A 16,502-nucleotide genomic window follows, 5' to 3' on the forward strand; every position below is an offset into this window, starting at 1 on the left:
CTGCACTATTCCAGGCAGCAAGTGCTGCTCACTGCTGTCTCCCCCCGCCACAGGGTCCTTGGCAGGTGTCAGGTGGATCCTCCCCCATGTCTTCTGTGTACTGCTCAGGACTGGCTGCAAGCAGAGCCTCGGTGAGTGCTGGTTGAATGACTGAATGTGTGAATGGATAGCTCTGCAGCTCAGAGGGTCTGCAGGTCAAACTATTATTCTCTACAAGAGGACAATCCTGGAGCGGGAAGTGACCAAGGTGTCCAGTTTTTGCTGGCGTGGGTGTTTGCAATCCTCCCTGCTGTTCCTGGAGGCTGGGAATCAGGTCAAACCTGCCACGTCCTCTTAGAGACTGTCCCCTGGGGCTGGCAACAATTGGCCATGCTGCCTGGTCCAATGCGTGACCAACTTGGTGCCAGCCACCCTCTTCTCACTGTGGCAGTCCAGGCCTGTGCCCTCCTGGCTGGGCTGTCATGAAGCGTCAAACCAGGCAGAGTTGGAAAGTCCCTTTGGGATCAGCCATCATGGCCCCTGTGGTTTTCAGATGGGACAGTTGAGGTCCAGAGAGGGGAAGCAGCTTGCCCATGGTCCCACAGGGAAAGGAAGGGATGGCCATGCCTGGAAACCAGTACTTCAAGGTCTTATCAGGTAGGAAAAAGGATCAAAGGATACTTTGACACATGCTAGAGAGGATCTGAGGGGAGGCCCTTGAGATTGGAAGGCCAGAGGGGCCTCCAAGAGTCTGAGCCTGGAGCTGCTGTGTGAAAGGAGTGCTGGACAGAGGAAACAGAAAGCAAAGGACTGGACAGGGATGAGCTTGGGAAGGCTGGTGGCCAGCACAGACTCGGAGCCACCATCACGGGCAGTGCCTGACCGGGCAGGGCCTTCTAGACTTCTGTGGAGTTCGCATTTCAGTTTAAGTTAGGGAACGACACCAGGGAGTTTAGAAGGTGACTCTGAACAGACAGTTCTCCAGAGAAGGGACTGAACAATGAACACACCAAACAACACTGAAATTTACCGGCCACCAGGGAAATGCAAACCAAAGCCACAAAAGTACCACTTCCCACATGCCAGGATGGCCGTCACACGGGAGACAGTGCCAAGGCAGGGCAAGGAGGCAGAGAAGGGCCCCACGCAGGGCTGCTGGGAATGCAAAAGGTGCGGCCACTGTGGAAGCAAGTCCAGCAGCTGCTCAGAGCAGGAAATGGATTCACCATGTGGGTACTTCTACCCCTGGGTATGAGCCCAAGAAAAATGAACGTATACATCCCCCCAAAGTCCTGTGCACAAGTGTTTGCAGCAAAATCAAAAGTGAAAACACCCCCAAAGCCCGACAGCCGATGAAAGGATAATAAGGTGTGGACTGAATGACCCCTGCAATGTAATACGGTCAGCCACAGGAAGCATGCAGGGCTATGTACCCTGTCGCAGATGTGCCTCGAAAACATCATTCTGGGGTAAGAGGCCACTAACAAAAGGCCATATGTCATATGAGTCCATCGGCACAAAATGTCTAGAAGAGATGAATCTACAGAGATAGATCAGTGGCTGGGTGGGAGTGGGGACCGGGAGGGTGGCTCCTCACAGTCACAGGAAAATGTTCGGAAATCAGATGGCAGTGATGGTTGCCCATCTCTGTGAAGATGCTAAAACACTGATCTGCACAGTTTAAAAGGGTGGATTTTACAGTAGAGCATCTCTATAAACCTATTATGATTAAAAAAAGAGATCACCCTGGTTGCTGATGGGGACAGAGATTCTGGAAGCAGGGAGGCCTGGTGGCCCACAGGGCAGTCACAGGACCAAAGTGCCCAGCATAGGAAGCACTTAGTGAATACCTGTGGCTTCCTGGTACATGCCGACCCCAGGCCAGGAAGGCCCCTCTCTTCTAACCCAGGCTCAGAAGCTAAGCACCAGGACCATCTTGGACAGGGCTCCTTCTTTGATGTGCCTGTGGAATGCCTAGCAGCCTCCCTACCTCCATGATGCCAGCACATTCCTCCCCATCATGACAATCCAAAATACCTCCAGGTGTTGACAAGTGGCCCCCACTTGAGAACCCTTGTTCTAGCTTCCCCCTTGGGGAGCCCCTGCTCTTCCCTGCAGAACCACTCCAGCTATCACTCTGGGACTGTCTGCAGCCCCTGAGGTCTCTCAGTTTTGTAAACACCCTGAGCCAAGATCTAAGGACCCTGTCCATGTCACTCTCCATCAACCTGTCAGCACCTTAGGGACCTTTGGGCCCCAGTACCCAGCACAGAGCTGAGCTCTTCAAGGTCACCATGGAGCCCTTTCTTCACCTCCACAGCACAGAGATGTTTCTGCTGTAAACTGTCACCTGTGGGGACCCTGGGGAGCAGATCTGAACAGGATGTTGAAGGAGGAGGAGGAAGACCACTGAGCAAAGAAGGGCGCTGTGGGTGAGAGGAGCTGCCTGGGGGAGCCTGGGAGGTGCGTACGAGCACAGCTGGGTACAGACCTCTGCAGATAGACCAGCGAAGGGCAGGCAGACAGAGGTTCAATCCCACAGCTGGTAGCTGGAGGGAACAAGGGCAGAGACTGGACCATGGTGGCCATGTATGCTATAAGGACTTTGCACCTGACCCACTGGGGAATGGGGAGCCTCGGACTAGTTTTGAGCAGCGGAGCAACAGTCTCAGATCCCTATTATCAAACTGACAATGGGATAAAATATGCATCAGAATTAGAGGAAACCAGACAAGAGGTAAGAGGAAGGTGAATATTTCAATCTGGCAAACACCCTAGGGACAATTTGGTCTCCACGATGGACCTGGAGGCCCTCAGAAAATGGGTGCCCATTTTATAGAACCATACAGCACCTTCATTTGTGCAAGCCCCCCCTTCCTTCTCCCATCAAGACCTCAGCACTAGCAGCAGACAGGTCTATGTCTGCTAATCATTAAAGCGCATGCTCATTGAATCCAACCTGCAAAGCCCAGGGAACAAATCTCCCATAATCCTAACGCCTACAGGCAAACACCATTAACCTTCAGCCGATTTCCTTCCTGTCTTTTGTCTAAACTCTTGCCACAATATGGGGTGACCATGTTATATATATGCCAATGCATAAGCATTGAAACCTCTCCAGTTTTAGTAGCCCATGGCTGTCCCTATTGTCGGGCATTACAGGCACTCTGTGATTGTGGATGAGTAGCTTGGCAACTGAAAGAGCCTTTGTTTGTATCCCCATCACTTCATCTGGATGTACTCTTCTTTTAAAACATTTTTGGCAAACGAACCTCCCTGGCTTGCTGAGATAGCCTTTCTCCCATCATCGGGGAACTTCTTTCCCAAGAATAAGCTAAATTCTTGGGACTGGACCTTAATCCTGCTTTTCCTTCCTTGGGGTGTTGGTGGAGAAGGACCACAGCTGGCCCTTTTTCCCCATGGACATGTCGGCTGGGAGGGCCACTTCCTTAGTCATCACCCTAGGTCAGGGAGCAGAAAGTGCATGCTAGTGACCCCAGGGAAACCAATCTAGGCTGAGACTAATGGACCCATGTTACCTGGAACAAGGACAAGGGAGGAAGGAAAAACACGGCCCGTCAGCCTGACATCAGCTTCCTACGTAGTACTGAATAGCAGCCTTCCTTCCTTCCAGACCCCTAAAGAAATCCCTGGGCAGATGAACCTGCGGCCCACTGCCAGCCTTCAGGCTCACCTTTGCCAGTGACCACATATGTGGCAGCTCTTCCTCCTACAAATGCAAAAGAAACCAACACTGATCAGGTGCACGCAGGGGCCAGGCCCTGTGCTATGCATTTTACTAGTCGTCTTTGGAGGCCAGCATGGTAACATGAGAAACACCCCGGAGGCAGGCAGACAGGGGTCCAATCCCACAGCAGGAATTTTCTAGCAATGAAACCATGTGGAAGTCACTTACTTCCAGGAGCCTCAGTTTCTTCATCTGTAAGTTGGGGTTCAACGTCACTGGTTTCCCAGGGTTGCTGTGATGATTATAGCCAACACCATACACATAACACACCTTGCACCAAGCTGCACAGAGCAGGTGCTTCAGAAAAGTTATTTTCTCATGATTTCCAATTCCTCTTTTACCCCAGCAACATGTATGTCAAGAAATGTAACATATTCAATTGCCTTTGATAAACTCCAGGGATGAGGAGCTCATTAATAGACAGGAATTCATGACTTCCTCTTAGAATAAGGCAACTATGAGCTGGGGGTGCAGCTCAGTGGTAGAGCGCTTGTCTAGCATGCATGAGGCACTGGGTTCAATCCTTAGCACCACATAAAAACAAATAAATAAAATAAAGGTTTGTGTCCATCTACAACTAAAAAAAAAGAAAATTAAAAAAAAGAAGGCAACTATTGACAAAAACTGTCATCTGAGAGATGTCCTGCCTTACAGAAGCATGAGCCTCTGGGCAAGAATGGGGTGGGAGTGAGGTCCTGGGACCCCATTCCCTGGTCCTGCTTCAGGCTTAACTGGGTGACCCCTAGCTCTACCCCTTTATTATTTCTGGCAAGGGAGACAAAGAGGACCTGGTGCATACAAATGAGTTCCCTGGAGACGTGAGGACTCTAGGGTCACTTAAGTTTGGTGACAGATGCCACCCGGGGACACCACAGCTCACAAGCACTTTCCAGCCCCACCTCCTTATCCTCACAACCACCTCAAACGGGGCGTTAACACGGAGCTTGTCACTAGGGAGGAAACTGAGGCTCACAGGCTCAAGGTCATTGGGATTCTTAAGGGGCCCAGAAGAATCGGAGGGGAAGCCACTTGCCCGCCTCTTCTCACAGGGGAATCCCTCTCCAGATGCCCTGGGAGGAGTCCCGCCCAGCTGAACGCTGTCCCACTGGCTACCAGGCTTTGGCTAAGCAGCCCGGGAGGACCAAGGCCAGTGTTCTGATTCCTGAGAAACTAGGAGGTCCCCTCCCGCCAGCCGGGGGCCCTCCGCTGGCATTTCTAGAGCAGAGTCCATCCGTGCTCCCACAGACACATCGCCCCGGGAAAATGCCACCCACCGCCCAGACCCGGGGACAAAACAGAGACTTTCCACGCAAGTGGACTTTCCAAATCTACCCTTGGGCGGGCGGTAGCAAGGCAGAACTGACCCGCATCCCCTGCTGTGCCGGATCCCAGGCTGTGCCCCTGGCTCGCGACGACAGGGTGCGGCCACGATCCCCGAGGGTCAGAGAAGGAAACTGAGACTCCCGGGCGCAGGAGGCACTTGCCCAAGGTCGGGCGCTGCTAGAGATGGGGCCACGACAGCCGCGGGGACCGGGAGCCTCAGCCCAAGGCGGCCCCAGCGCCCGCAGCGCCCAGCGCCACCCCGCCCCCCGCGACCCTCGGCGAGCCAGGCCCGAGGGCAGCGTCGCCACCTTACCTGGGGCTGCGCGGGGCGGATCGGCACGGCCTGGGCCGCGCACCGCCGCTGCGCTCGGGGCAAGGAGGGAGCGGGCGCCGCGCACAGCCCGCGCCCCGCGCCTCGCACCCACTTCCTCGTCCCGCCCCCGGCGCGCCTCCCGCGGGCGCGCCTCCCCCTCCCGCTCGCTCCCGCCGCCGCGCACACGCACGCACGTGCTCCGCTGCCCGCTTCCAGCGCGCCCACCTGGGCTTCGCTCCTTTCTCCTGGACTTCCTTCCGTGCGCCCTGCGTGTCGCTCCCTTCTTGGTTCCTGCCTTCACACCGCCTTGAAAGCTCTCGCTTCTTCTCTTGGCTCCTGCCCACTCCCCACCACTGCACTGGGACATGCCCCGCACCCAGGGCCACACCCTGGCCTGAGACCTGCGTCCACCTGTGCAGACACTGGTCTGGTGGACAGGGACTGGGCCCTAGGCCCAGAGATCAGTTGCACCCCTTACCTTAGTTGCCCGGGTCCCAGCTGCTGGAATCAGGCAAGGAGGGAGAAAAACACTAGTTTGATGGAAAGGCCAGGGTAATTCTGAGGTTTAAAATATAAAGGGCAAGAGGATGGTGGGCACATAAAAGTCAATGAGTCCAGGTGTTATTAAAGGAAACTCCGTGAAAACTCCAAAAACTCTCCCGTGGATTTGTTCTGATGGAAGGGTGCATGGGAAAGTAGGGAGGTGAGTCTTGGGAAGAGGGAATTTGGGGGTAGGGAAAATAACACCCACTTTCCAGGTGAGAAAGTGGGAGGTTTGGGTGGGGGCACCCATGACCTACATGTCAGGATGTGAAGGCCATGGTGCTAACACAGACCTCAGTGAGGGGAGCCTGTCAGCAGGACAGCCAGGGCGCTGTGCCAGGCTCAAGGCAGCAGCCCACTGTAGGGGTGGCAGGTGGTCAGATGGGCAGCCCCTAGTTGCTTGGCGAATCTGATATGTGGGTGAGGAGTTTCTGCAGAAGCTTGGCGAAGAAAAGCAAACCAAGAAGCTTCAGCTGAATATAAATTGTAGACATGCATCTGCAGCTTGGTGTGCCATCTGTAGCCACTCAGTCACCATGTGACCCAGCACTGTGCAGGATTGAAATGCATAGACTAAGGGCCACACACAGTCCCCTAGAGCTCTGAGCCCACAGTGTCCAGGGAGGGAGGCTCTTGTTGCAGCACATCCAAGTCACACGTCATGGAATGAATGAAGAGCCTCCAAGTGGGTCTTTCGGTCTCTTCTCTTGCCCACCTGCAGTTCACAAGCAGGCGAGGCTTCTGCACAGTGTAAATCAGATTCTGTCTCTACTGCTTGGCTTCCACCCCTCCCGTCACTTCCTGTTGTAATCTGAATAAAATCTAGCTCCTTCCAGTTGCCAGGAGAGCCCCTCCCCAAGATTACCAGACCCTCCTTTGGTCCTCTTGTCTCTGCACTCACTGCCTCTCTCCATGTGTTATAATTGACATCAGGAATGTCTCCCCAAAGGCTCATGTGTTGAAGATTTGTCCCCCAACCAGTGGCACTACTGGGAGGTAGTAAACACCTTAGGTGTAGTTGGAGGAAGTAGGTCCTTGGGGACATGCCCTTGAGGAATTTTTCTTGTCCTTGGCCTCTCCCGGCTTCTTGTTCTCACTCTTTCTCCCTCTGCTCCCAGCTTTTTTTTGCCATGAGGTGAGCTTCTCTGCCCCACCATGCCCTCTCCACCATGATGTTCTGCCTCCTTCACTGGCTCAAAAACAAGCCAGCTGACCATGGACTGAAACCCTGAGCCAAAACAAGCCTCCTCTCCTTTTAAGTTTTTCCTCTGGTATTTGCTACACCATCAGAAAGCTGACTGCACAGTCGGCCTCAACTGCAATGGCGTCCTCTGTGTTCCTGGGACAGCCCATACTGGACAGACCACAGGCCATGTGCCAGCTGGTCTTTCTGCCTGGAGTGCTCTTCCTGCTTCCCGTGGCTGTTTGAATGCTGCCTTCTCCGAGAGGTCACCTCTGGCCACCTTATCTAACGCAGTCACACTTTGCTGGTGGTTTTTATGGCACCCTTTTTCATTGTAATGGACAGATCTGTCACTGTCTAAAATTATTGTCTCTTCACTTATCTACATGCTTACTGACTGATTTACCTCACCAGGACCTCGCTGGTGAAGGATCAGGGGCCTTGTCAGCGTGGTTCCTATGTCTCCCCACAGCCAGACAGTGTTCCCTGGATAAGTGATATGGCCTGGATCCGGAACATCTCCCAGAGGCTCCTGTGTTGACGGCTTGTCCACCATGCAGCCATGTTCAGAGTGGGGCTGTGGGAAGTGACTGGACTGTGAGGGCTCTGCCCTCACCAGTGGACTGATCCATTGATGGATGTTGGAGTGGACAATAGGGAGATGGGGGAAGATGTTGGAGGTGGGACCTAGTTGAAGTGTGTGGCTCTGCAGGGGCATTCCCTTGGGTACTGTCCCTGGCCTGCCTCCCTGACCTCTCTCTCTGCTTCCCAGCTGCTGTGAGCTGAGCGGCTCTTCTCTGCTGCACCTGCCACCATGATGTCTCTGCCTTGGTGCCAGCCCACTGTGGACAGAAACCTTTTAGACTGTGAGCCAAAATCAGCCTTTCCTCCTCTTTTGGAGATTTTCTTGGGTATTTGTCACAGCAATGGAAAGCTGACTAACAATGAGTGAATGAATAAATGCTATAATTAAGGGTTTTAGAAAAAGGAAAGGTTGGTTGACCCTGCGAGGGGAAAAGAAAATTGTCTTCAGAGAAGAGCTTATAGTTGGGTCTCCTCATTTGAAGTTTCTGCAACTGACAGTTTGATCAACTGCAGGGTAATATTAGGAGGAAAAAATTACATCTGTTCTGAGCAAATAAAGACCTTTCCTTGTCATTATTCCACAAACAGTATGGCACGACTGTTATTCCCATAGCACTGTCATAGTATCAGGTATCACAGCCATGTAGCATGACTTCACATACACAGGAGGGTTGTGTGGGTTCTGTGTGAACGCCAGGGCACGTTGGAGAAGGGATTCGGGCATCCCTGGATTGGGGCGTGGGGAAGGGTCCCGGAACCAATCCCCTGCTGATACGGAGGGACCACTGTATTTCATAGCCAGATCATAACAGAACACAGCATTTCACAAGATGGAGAGAGAAGAAGGCCCTAGAGGCCGAGGAAACAGCACAGGAAAAGCACCCAAGGGCACAAGGCCTGGGTACTCGGGGCTCTCATCTATCTGGCACAGTTGCACACTGAGGTACCAAGAGCAGAAGGTATAAGTCAATGCAGAGGAGGGGCCTCAAGGAAGCAGATGGGGGGAGGTTCTGAGGATACGGGTGGGGCTGGGCTTGATCCTGAGGCCAGGGGCAGGGCTCCGGCCAGCCCCAGCAGATGTGTGCTGTGAGCTTGGTTGTGGTCATGAGAGTTCCTGGAGTCATCCGGTCCTGCTGGATGGTCCTGGTCCCTGGGTCTGCCTCACCTAGCAGCGGGCTCAGGCTGCTTCCAGCACTCCCTGACTGTCAGATTTCCCAAGACGACTGTGAGAGTTCAGCTCAGGCTCCTTTGCAATGGGACAGCTGCCCCCTGCCCAAAGGTGGAGACTAAGTGATGCCTCTGGGATCTGGCTGGGCCCTGTGGCTTGCTTTGACCCAAAGCAGCAACACTGTGCAGCTTCTGAGGTCAGGCCCCAAGAGACCATCATGTTCCGGTTGCCCCTCTCGGACCAGTGTCCATCGAGATGATGGACAGGAAAACCTCCAGGAGACAGATGCTCGGCTGTTCCAACTGTCTTAGCAGACCTTCCCAATGACTGTACCGACCCAACCTGTGGGTACAGCCACTTGAGTGGACATAGGCGAGACCAACTCCAGACCTGAGGGATAGGATGTGTCCTTTGAGGAGGTTTGTGACATAGCACTGAATAACTAGATGAGTGGCCTTGGGGTACCAGGGCCTGTCTCTGAGCCCACTGCCTTCATCATGAAGCAGGCACACAGTAATGTCTGCTGTGCAGAGTTTGGATGAGACTCAGGTGTTAAAAGGAGGATCTTAAGTTCGTTCACTCATTCATTCATCCGTGCTTTCACTGGTAGGTGTGTACGGAGTGCCTGCTGTGTGTGTGGCCACCTGGTCTGCTCTGGGATTCAGTGATGAACGAGGCAAACGTGGACCTGTGCTGCTAGAGGGGCGTGAAACAGACCAGATAGTGTCCACTAAAGATAATTGTCACGAGGAATTAAAACAGTCATGTAATGGAGAGTGGCTGAGTACTTGGGGAAGGTTGTTCTGAGCTGAGCCAGGCACAGGAGGGCAGAGGGAGCAGCATCCCCATGGGTGGGGGTAAGTGCAGGTGATGGGGCAGGGAGGAGCTCGGGCTCCCCAGGAGTGTGGGAAGTCAGCACTCTGTGACTGAGAGACAGGGACGGTGGCCAGCCAAGGCTGGTGCAGGGCCTTTAGGCCACAGCGAGGTGTGTGGATTTCATCCTAAAGGAGTGGAGCCACCAGAGGGCGACCGGGTGGTGACAGCTGGGTTCCCACTGGAGCACTTCAGGAGTGGCCACTCAGCTGATCAGGATGGCACTGATCACTCTAAAAACCCCCAGTTCTGCACTAGATCTGAAAACCTTCAAATCTCCTAGGAGCCCTTCATCATCCTGGTTAGCAGTATTCAGAACTGAGGCTCCCCACTTTGCCAGGGGGCTTTGGGATACGAAGCCCCAGTGCCCAGCTCTGAGTGGGTACTGAGAGCCACTTTGCAAGGGAGTAGGAGGAAGCTTCTCATTCTGAGGAAACCCAAGCCACGATTTGACCAAAATAGAAAAAAAAAAAGTTCTTTCTTTGAATGAGTAATCTCTGCAAATCCCACTGCTTGAAATCGAACAAAACAAAATCAAAAACAAAAAACAACACCCAAACCCAATAATAAAATAAGGATTGACACAGTACGGTGGTGACATTTGGTGAAGTGGCCTGTGGACAATACCAGTGAAAACCCACTGTTTTGTCATGGGCTGTCTCCACCCTGAGTTCTGAGAGAATCTAGGCTTGGGGCAGAACCCCTGAGCTGTGGTGAGGATGTGTGGGTTCCAGGTTCCACAGTCACAATGCCGGGAAGGCCTCAGGGCTGGGAGTCCCCAGGGGTGGAGGTGGGGGCTGCCTACCTGCTGCTGTGCGGAGCCCAGGCCTGGCCGTTTCCCCAGCGCCTCTGAAATCGCACAGTGCGGGGTGCTAACAAGACCAGAGTATTTACCATCTTCTGCACCCTGGCTGGGCTGTCCACATACATAGGTCACCTGAGAGATTCTCACCTCAGCCCTGGGTGGTCGGTGCTGTTTCCTCTGGGTTGCAGAAGAGGTCGCTGAGGCTTCCAAAATCAGAGGCATCTCCCACTTCCTTCCCAGGACCTGCTTAGCGCTCTCCGCCCTCCTGCTCCACTCTGTTAGCAAACAGACCCTTCCGTGGGAGTGGCTCCTCCTGGAGCAGAGAGGTGCCAGAGAGGACCTTGACAGCAGGCGGGGAGCATAACCAGAACTGTTCCTGGGTGGTGGGAGGATACCCACGCAGGCACAAAGCATAAAAGGTGCTAAGGTTTGATGTGGCTCATCCTCCATGGGTTTCTGTGTTGGAAGAGTGGTCCTCAGTGTGGCTGTGAGAGGCAGCGGGACGAGTGGGAGGTCCCTAGAGCCCCTTGGAAGGGGCTGTAGACCTCCACCTAGGTCTGGCTCCCTCAGGCAACATGCTTGTTCCCTTGGCGTGTGTCCTGCTGTCTGCTTTGAGGTCCCCACGAGGGCCAGGAAAATGCTGGTGCTGTGCCCTGAATCTACAGAATTGTGAGCTAAATAAACCTCTTTTCTTATCAAGTTAGTCTGCCTCAGGTGTCATATTATGGTAACAAAGATGAATGAGTATGGAAGGGCATTAGGAGGTATTGATAAGGAAAGAAGGCCGGGGACGTTGCTCAGTGGTAGAGCACATGCTTGGCATGCAGCAGGCCCCAGCTTCCATCCCCAGAAGAAAAAGCAAAACACAACAAAACAAAGAAACGGAGGAAACAGTTTGGCTGGAGAGCGTGGAGCTGTCCAGTGAGGCCGTGGAGAGCCAGCTGGGTGGGATTGTGAATGTGTCAGGCTGAGGGGCCTGGACTGCGCCCTGGTGGTGACATGGAGAAGCTGTGCACTGGGGGATGGTGAGTGGGAGGACCTTCTCCCTGGGAACTGCAGGAAGTGGACCAAGGCATCTTGGGACCACAGGGAGCAGAAGTGCCCCAACCAGCTCAAGTGGGCAGGACCTTGGAGAAACAAGCTGGGAGTGACAGTGGGACCCATCAGGGGTCTTCAGTGCTTCTGTGGCTCCCCAGCTGGTCTGTTTTCTTGAGCAGGTGCAGGTCCCTGGTTCCTGGTCCTCATTTGCACTTCTGTGGTATTGCTGCTTGGCTCCTGCTGGGCCTCAGCTGACCTAACTTACCCCTCTGGGGCCCAGCACCACATTTCCGGTCTCTTGATTCAGATCCCAAGAAGAAACAGCCTGTGGAAGGGCCAGGAGAGGGGAGCGCAGGGGTGGCACTTCTCCAGGCTTCCACGCACCAGGCAGGCACCTGCAGGAGCTCACCATTGCAGAGACGGGGAGCAGCCCATCCAGGTGCCCGGGGGAGTCACAGAGTGTGGGGTTCATTTCATGTGTCAGCTTGGTTGGGCTTGGAGCTGGGATATTTGGTCAAACATTATTCTAAATGTTTCTGTGAAGGTGTTTTTGCATGAGATTTGCATTTAAATCATTGGATTTTGAAGAAAGCAGTTGCTCTCCATATTGTGGGTGGACCTATCCAATCAGCTGAAAACCGGAATAGAACAAAGGGAATTCTGCCAGCAGGATTTGGACTTGAATTACACCATTAGCTCTTTCCTGGGTTCCCAGCCTACAGCCACCTCCTTACAGATTTTGGACTTGCCAGCCTCCATAGTTGCATGAGTCAATTCCTTAAATAAATCTTTGTCTCTGTCTCTCTCTGTCTCTGTCTCTCTCCTTCTCTCCAGACATACACACACACACACACACACACACACACACTCCTAGCTCTATATCTCTGGAGAACCCAGATTAAGACACAGAGTAAGAACTATTAGCCATCTCCTAAATCAAGTATGGGAGAGTACCTCTAGGACAGGCGGGGTGACTCAGACAGTCCTGGGATTCATGAATAGTAGCCCAGCAGAAAGGGAAAGCCAGGTCCAGGAATTGCTCTGGACTGAGCCCCTGGGAGTCTGGCTGGGTCATGAATCAGACTCTGGTGAAGCGAGAGCTTGGAGGTGAGCCCAGGACCCAGCCAAAGAAGTCGAGGGCAGCTTATCCCTGGTCCAGGCAGGCAGGGAGAGCACCGATGAGATCCAGCTCATGACTCCAGACCCCCTCTGCCCTGCCCTTTACTCATCTCAAAGGCTGAAAGATAGTGCTCTGGGCTCCCCCTGCAGCTAGGGGCTGCCATGTGACCCAGTCTGGCCAATGAGATGAGGGTTGGAGAGTCCTTCTGGACCAAGGAGGAGCAGATGGGAGGTGCCCCATCTCTGCCTGCTGCTGGTCCCACAGCTTCCTTCCTTTGATCCCGTGGTGGCGGGCAGCCACGTAGTGACCAGGAGGGAGAGACCATGAGAACTGAAGTGGACTCAGGGTGCAGGTAGTGTGGGGCACCAGGACCAACCCCAAGAGCACCCGTGTCTGGCATTTCTGCTTGTGAACTAGTGAAGCACTCCACGAGGAAGCCACAGGGAACTACATCTGTCTGACAGCTCACCCACCCCAGCTCAAGGAGCCAGGGTCTGAATGTGCAGGGGGTACCATCTCCTCCCCAGTTTGCTCCCCTTCAAGGGTACAGTGATCCAATTTGCCTCTGTTGGGACATTCTTCTCTGTCCTCCACCTGCTCCCCTGCCAGGCTTAGATGCTGCCTTCTCTGCAAGGTCAAGGTCAAGTTTTCAGGAGGGCTCCTAAACCCCCTAGGCCTCTTAGCCCTGGGCACATTTGCTTTCAAAGCATGCGCCAAAGGTCTTTTCATGACACCTTCCCCACAGATGCATGCTCTGTGAGGCAGGAAGGAAGGAGGAGGAGTGGGAGCCTGTGAGGTTCAACCCCATCAGCATACTTCCACCTACGCGCGGTGCCCCATCTACCAGGTCACTGCCTAGCTGCCAGGACACCAAGAGCCCATTCACCCTTCCTGCCTGTGTGGTGGAAGGCAGGCAAGGGACAAGAGGGCCAGAATGAAAGCGTCTGCCTGGCCACTAGGAGCATCTGTTGCTATTGATGCAATGTTTTATCAGATTATTTGGAGCTTTAACTACATGACTCTTATTTTTTCTAAAAATGAAATACTTATATCATTTTTTAATCAAAAAGCAATAAAGCTCGTAAAAAATTAAACTGTATGGGCTACAAAGTGAGTTTTCTGAAATCATCTCCCTTCAGAGATAATCTTATGAACAATTTATATATCATGCAAGATTTTGATCTATGCATGAAAATAGTTTTAGTCACTTGTTTGTAAAAAAAATGACACTCACTCAGTGTGGAGGGGTCCTATTGTCTAAAGCAAGTTGTGGGTCCTGCCCATATGAATGGCTGAGCTCCAGGGGCCAGGGTCACAGGGACCATGGTCTGTTTGTGTCCTCTCTGGTCAGCTCATTCCCCTGGTGAACCTAGGTGGTCTGCAGTTTTTCCACCAATGTAGACAATGTCACCATCCTGCCACTCATGTTGTCATGAGCTGGTTCAAGATTGTCTTGGAAAAATTCTTCAAGGTAGGGTTTCTCGTTCTGAGGGTGTAATGCCAGATTCGTGGGACCCCAACAGACCTCCAGGAGCCGAATCCGATGCAAGCACACAAGAGTCTTTATTGCAAGCTCGAGCCTGGACTCACAACCATTTCTGACGCAGCGGTCCCAGGGAGTGAGTCCTGGTCCTTTGTTCAGTGAGGATTTATAGGTTTTGGGGGATACTCTATGTGTCACACATCACACAGCAAATCATTTCACACTGCGGGAAAATCAAACAACAATTAACATCGATTAGCACATTCACTGGCGGGAACAAGTTGGGTAGGGGTGATTGGTTAGTACTGATTAGTTTGTTTGAACTGATTGGTTTAATCTGTGAGGGGAGTATGTGCTGAACTACATGGTTTCCCAACATGTTAACAACCACCATAAACTACTGGGGGGTCATCTGGCATCCCAGGTATTTTCCCTGATTGGTGGTTGCTAGGGGGTTGCTATGGTTCCTCATCTAGCCTAACTGAGTCAGGGACACCTGGCTCCGAGATCTCTCCTGTTATTTGTAGACAAATAACTCAGCAGGGTGGCTATGTGCCTAGGAGTGCTCTATGGGTTTTTCCAAGGACAAGGGTCATGCCTGCCCTTTGGACAGGCCTTGAGGTAGAAGCTGGGTTTTCAAAAATGGAGTCACATCAGTTTCTCAAGGGCAGACGGATTCATCGGTGTTTTGTAAAGGTTGGCAAATGCGTGGGTTCCGTAGCACCGTGAGTGAGGGCCCTCCTGCACCCCTCATGCCAAGCACTCAATCATTTGTTCACAAGTTTTCAATATGGCAGGCGAGAACAGGCACCCTGTGTTTTAGTTTGCAGGTCTTTGTTTCTCGGTATTTTTGTATGAATGTTATCAGCTGCTTGTTTTGGCCAGGATTTTTTGGTATCAAGCACTAAAAACCATTTGAACTAGGTTAAGTATTACAAAAGCACAAAAAGCAAAGAGCAGAAGACAGTGCTCCCTGTAGGAACACAGAGCCGCTCCACGCGCCAGCAAACAACATCTTGCAACTCCTGGGAGTCGCTCCCTCCATTGTTAACTCCCTGGTGCTCCAGGGGGCCCTCTGCTCTGCTCCGCTCCTTCCTTACCTGCTGATCAGCTCTTCCAGTCACTCTGAGGAGTCGGCTTCCTCCGAGCTTTCTTTCAGCTTCCAATACAAAACCCATGCTTGATAAAAGCTACAATTGATGTAGATGCGTATAAAGCCAAATGCCACCACATAACCTCCACCCGAGTACTGTCTCTCAGAGGTACTGGTGATTAACAGTTCGATGGGTATTCTAATGTTTTCTTTTTGCCCTGGGGATCATGATGATAATGACAGTGATGATGATGGTGGTGGTGGCGATGGTATTGATGATGATGATGGTGGTGATGATGGTAAAGATGCTGATGATGGTTACTAGTTACTGGGTATTTAATATATTCCTAGCATTATTCTTTTTTGGGGGGGGCATTGAGGGTTAAACCCAAGGGATGTGGCTTAACCACTGAGCCACTGAGTTGCTGAGGCTGGCTCTCCTGCCTCAGCCCCCCTAGCAGCTGGGATGACAGGTGTGTGCCACCGGGCCCAGCTTGTTCCTAGCATTATTCTAAGAGTGTTACATGTTGTGATATTTCTTAGAATGATGATTTGAAGAAGACACTATTATTCCCCATTTTATGAACAAGGAAACTGAGGCATAGAGAGGTTAAGTAATTTTCCTAACGTCAATAACACTCTAATCCAGGATTAGAAACCAGGTGACTTGTCTTAAATGCACACTATAAATGTGAATTTTTAGAAGCAGATTTTTTTTTAAAGATAAAAAATAGTATCACACTTTTAATTTTCTGCATTTTACTCTCAGTAAAGCTTCCCCTTGTGGTTTTGAATCATGGGATGGCATTTCATTGCAGGGGTGAACTGTAATTTCCTTTCAGCCACTTTCCTATCGAGGGACGTTTTAGTTGCTCCCAATGTGTCATTTCACAGCATCCCTCATGAGCACATCTTAGTTGATGGAGGAGACTCCAGCCTTGTCCTAAAATGACCTTCCAGCTGGACTCCCCGTACGCTGGCAGCTGGTGGCTCATGTCTTGATTCAGGTGTTCAAGAGAGGATCGGTGGGCCCCAGGCCAGCCGAGCACCTATGAGTGTCCCTCCCAGTGGCTGCAGAGAACCGGAGCTTCCCAGGGAAGGGCAGGCAGGCAGCCCGTCCAACGTTGGAGCTCTGCTTCCAGTGTAGCCTGCACTGTCCTCGGTGGTGGCTCTGCGAGGTGCCCCCTTTTCCTCAATGACTTAGGAAACTCCTTGAGCCCGAAGCTTCGTCTCTCACGTATTTTGCAA

The 16,502-nt window shown here is 52.4% G+C and overlaps 1 protein-coding gene across 3 annotated transcripts in view; it reads right to left on the reverse strand.

The window, feature by feature from the left end:
* Hrh2 (histamine receptor H2) overlaps nt 1–5,475 on the reverse strand; it is a 41,513-nt gene extending 36,038 nt beyond the window's left edge. For all 3 annotated transcript variants that reach the window (XR_006853752.2, XM_046453899.1, XM_058582491.1), the window contains exon 1: nt 5,364–5,475. The gene's annotated coding sequence lies outside the window, so the exon portion shown is untranslated. The remainder of the gene's footprint in view (nt 1–5,363) is intronic.
* Between the last annotated feature and the right edge of the window lie 11,027 nt (nt 5,476–16,502).

The sequence above is a fragment of the Marmota monax genome, unplaced genomic scaffold (assembly GCF_021218885.2).
Source record: "Marmota monax isolate L192 unplaced genomic scaffold, Marmota_monax_Labrador192_F-V1.1 WCK01_AAM20220418_F8-fsc00316, whole genome shotgun sequence".
In the NCBI taxonomy this organism is placed as follows: Eukaryota; Metazoa; Chordata; class Mammalia; order Rodentia; family Sciuridae; genus Marmota; species Marmota monax.